Source organism: Penaeus monodon, chromosome 4 (assembly GCF_015228065.2).
Source record: "Penaeus monodon isolate SGIC_2016 chromosome 4, NSTDA_Pmon_1, whole genome shotgun sequence".
NCBI classification, from domain to species: Eukaryota; Metazoa; Arthropoda; class Malacostraca; order Decapoda; family Penaeidae; genus Penaeus; species Penaeus monodon.
This window is the reverse complement of record NC_051389.1, coordinates 50356272-50361271: the sequence shown is the minus strand read 5'-3', so window position 1 is coordinate 50361271 and position 5000 is coordinate 50356272.

Here is a 5000-nt window from a genome sequence, read left to right as displayed (position 1 = left end):
ATCCCCTTTCTGTGTCCCTTCTTCTCAGTCTTTTCCTCTCCTCTTCCTATTCTTTTTTCTCTATGCTATTTCCTCTCGCTCTTCTCCTTCTTTTCCCCATCTCTCTGATTCTCCCCCCCCTCTCTCTCTCTCTTTCCAACACTCCACTTTCTCTTTATCAACTCTTTCCCCTTCCACTACCCCCTCCCCCCCAATGCAAGCCTTACCCCCCCCCCCAATCATTCCACTTCTCCCTCTCTCTCTGTCCTTTCACATTCTCCTCTTCCCCTCTTTCCCCACACTTTCCCCCTAACCCTCTTCTCCTCGCCTTCTCCCTACCTAATCTCTTCTCTCCTTCCCCCTTTCCCCAACACACACTCTCCCCTCCCCCCTTCCCCCCCCACACACCCTCCCCTTCCTCCTCCCAACCTCCCACTCCCTCTCTCCTCCCCCACCCCCCTTCCTCCCCTTCCCCCTTCCTCCCCATTCACTCTCCCCCTCCCCCAGCCTTCCCCCCTCCCCCTCCACCCTTCCTCCCCCTCCCCCCTCCTCCCCCCCCCCTCCCCCAGGCCTCCGGAACACCTGCCAGGGCCACAAATTAGGGACAAAACCGGAGACGCAAAAACTGGCCAATGGCCTCTTTCATCCGGGATTTTGGGAAAGGAAGACTTTATGGGGGGGGGAGGGTTGGGAGGGGAGAGGGGAGGGGGAAAGGAGGGGGGAGGGGGGAGGGAGGGTTGGGAAGGGTGAGGGGAGAGGGAAAGGAGGGAGGAGGAGATGAGGAAGGTTGGAGAGGGGGAAGGTAAAGAGAAGGGGCAAGAGGGGAGAAGAAGGAAATGGGAGGGAGGGAGAGAGAAGAGGGAAGAAGGAAGAGAGGAGAGGAGAGAGGAGAGGGAGAGAGAGGGAGAGAGAGAGAGAGAGAGAAGAGAAGAGAGAGAGAGAGAGAGAGAGAGAGAGAGAGAGAGAGAGAGAGAGAGAGAGAGAGAGAGAGAGAAGGACGAAAGAGGGGGAAGATCTGGAGATAGGAGAAAGAAAGAGAAAGAAGAAAAGGGGAAAGGAAGAAGGAGAAGGAGGACGAGGAGAGGGAGAAAGAGGAAAGAGGAAAGAAAGAGAGAGAAAAAGACGAGGGAAAGGACAAGAAGGATAGAGGAAGAGAGAAAACAGGGTGGGAAGAGGGAAGAAAAGGAGAACAGGAGAAAGAGAAAGAAATAAGAAGAGGAAGAAGAAAAGGAAAAGAGAGAAATAAAGTAAGGAAGAAGAAAGGGAGATGGATAAATAGGCGGAAACAAGAAGCAAGGAAAAATAGGAGGAAGGAAGAAAGACAATAATAATGGGGAGAAAGAAGATTGAGAAGGAAAGATGGGGAGAAAGATGATGATAAATGAGGAATATAAAAGAAGGTGAGAAAAGAAGGGAGAAGCAAAATGGGATGAAAAAGGAAGAGGTGATAAAAGGAGATGAGAAAAGGAAGGAGGCGAAGGAGGAAGGATAAGGAGGAATAGAGGAAGAATGGATAGAGAGAGTAAAAAGAGAGATGGGGATTAGGGAAAGAGAGGGAGGATAGGGAGAGGAAAAAGGAAGGAAGAAGGATAATGATAATAATAATAATAATAATAATGATAATAATTATAGTAATGATAATAGCAGTAATAATAATAATAACAACAATGATAATAATGATAATAATAATGATAATAATAATATTAATAATAATAATGATAATAATAATAACAATAACAACAACAACAACAACAACAACAACAAAACAACAACAATAATGATAATAACAACAATGATAATAACAATAATAACAACAGTCACAACAACAACAACAACAATCAACATCATTTAAGACTCTTTTATATTTGCCTTTTTCTCTATCACGCCAAAGTCCCCTACGATACAGAATACAGTTCGTGGCAAGAGGCAATACCATAATGACCAACCAATGATCCTCTTGATAAGTAGCTTCATCTATAAGTATTTGGGAGATTTTTGTAATGGTCATTCGAGGGTTACTTATAAGGGAGAGTTGGGGTAGGGTAGGGGGAGGAGAGGGGGAGGGTGGGGTAATGGAGGGGAAAGGAGGGGAGAGGAGGGGAGGGGAAGGAAGGTGGGGGAGAGGAGGGGAGTGGAAGAAAGGGGAGAGGAAGGGAAGTGAGGGGGAGGGGAGAGAAGGGAAGGAAAGGAGAGGGGAGGAGAGGGAAGGGGAGGGGGAAGGAAAGGAAGGGGATAGGAGGGAAGGGAAAGGAATGGATGAAAAGGAAAGGAAAGAAGAGAAACAGGAAGGGTAGGGAAGGGAAGGAGGTGTGAGAGAGAGAAAGAGAGAGAGAGAGAGAGAGAGAGAGAGAGAGAGAGAGAGAGAGAGAGAGAGAGAGAGAGAGAGAGAGAGAGAGAGAGAGAGAGAGAGAGAGAGAGAGAGAGAGAAAGAAAACCAGAGAGAGAGAAAAAAAAGACAGACAACCAGAAACAAAAACACACAAAAAACGAACAAACAAAAAGACCAAGAGAAACAAAAACAAAGAAAATTATATAAAAATAACCGCAAAACCCTTAGAAAAAGACATTGAGAAAAAAGACACAGAATTAAGTGGAGCGAAGTCGCTATAAATGCCATTAGCAAACGTAGCCAAAGAGTGAAAGAGTGACGTGGTTTGTGCCCCGCGATGCATAATTCAGCGCACAGCCGCCTTGCTTTCTGAATACTTGCGAGTGCCTGAGGTTTCCCAACTACTTTGGGGGGAGGATTCTGAAGCGTGAGTGGCAGTGAGTGAGTGAGTGAGAGAGAATGGGAATGAGAGAATGAGTGAGTGAGTGAGAGAGAATGGGAATGAGAGAATGAGTGAGTGAGTGAGTGAGAATGGGAATGAGAGAATGAGTGAGAGAGAATGGGAATGAGAGAATGAGTGAGTGAGAGAGAATGGGAATGAGAGAATGAGTGAGAGAGAATGGGAATGAGAGAATGAGTGAGTGAGTGAGAGAGTGAGAGAGTGAGAGACTGAGATAGTGAGATTGAGAGAGAGAGAGAGAGAGAGAGAGAGAGAGAGAGAGAGGATGGATATATATGCGTAATATTTAGATATACAAAGGTAGAGAAAGAGAGAGATTGTGAGATAGATAGAGAATAGAAAGAAAATCATAATGATTTTGCCGAATGGATAAAAAATCATATAAAGAAAGAAAAACCAATAAAAAAATCAATGAAAGAAAAAAAGAAAGAAATGAAGTGGATAATACGAAGAAAACTGTAAATGAAGCAAAATGAATAAGGAAAAATTGATAGAAGGAGGAAGAGAAGGATCAAAAGAGAACTATGATGATGGTGATAATAATAATTATAATAATAATGATAGTGGTAATAACAACAATAAATATAACAACGACAACAATATTAATAAGTGATGATAATAATGACGATGATAATAACAACAACAACAATCATAATATTAATAATAATGATAATGATAATAATGATGATAAATAATAATAATAATAATAATAATAATAATAATAATAATGATAATAATAATAATAATAATAATAATAAAATCGAAATAATAATGATAACAACAATAACATCAGCAACAACAATAAAATTAGCAATAGTGATAATAACAATAAAAGAAGATGATGATAATAATGATACTAAAAACAACAACAACAACAATAATAATAATAATGATAATAATAATAATAATGATAATCTATAGCTGATAATAATAATGTTAATAATAATAATAATAATAATAATGATAATAATAATAATAACAATAATCATAATAACATTAACAAGAATAACAACAACAACAATAATAATAATAATAATAATCATCATCATAATAATAATAATGATACTAATAATGATAATAATAACAATAATAATAATAATGACAATGACCATAACAACAACAATACCACCACCACCAGCAACAACCTCTCACCTGGACACGTAACTTGCACCACCAAAAGCAATAGCTTGCAACATCCCTGTGTATTCCCCAAGGACAATATCTGCCACGCGAGGTATTTAATTAACTTATCACAAAGTAAACATTTCACAGACGCACCTGTTCTGACGTGTGCTGAAGCGGTGTCCTAGAAAGTTTGAGGAGAGGGAAGCTTATTATAATGTTGTTGTGCCTACTGCTGCTGGAATAATGTCTTGGTGCGTGATATTCTACAGGGAACATGTATGCGTGTAAACAGGGGCAGACACATGTACAACTATATATATATATAAATATATATATATATATATATATATATATATATATATATATATATATATATATATATATATATATGTATATACATATATATATGCATATATATATATATATATATATATATATATATATATATATATATATATATATTTATATATAATATAACGCATCACACACACACACACACACACACATACACACACACACACACACACACACACACACACACACGAACACACACACACACATACACACACACACACACACACACACACACACACATATATATATATATATATATATATATATATATATATATATATATATATATATATATATATATATATATATATGCATGTATGTATATAAATATATATGAATATATATATATATATATATATATATATATACATATATACACATGAACACAGAATATACAGACACATAAACATTCTATTAATCTTTCAGATACTCATTTAAATACCCACAAAGTCACACTCACACACATAACGCACACTCACACAAAGGCGAGAAAGAAACGACAAAAGAAAAGAAGAAAAAGAAAAAGAAAAAAAAAGAAAAGAAAAGAAAAGAAAAAAAAAAAAAAGTCTCATTTTCCTCCATCTTCAGCTTTTGAAACACAAGCTCTTCCTGTTTACCTGATATTACAAAGAAAGAAAAAAAAAGAAAAAAAAAAATATATATTTTAGAAGTGTGTCACTGTATATTATTAGATACAATATTAAAAGTAAAATGTGTGAGATGTTTAAAAATCTATATCTAAGTATCTATCAG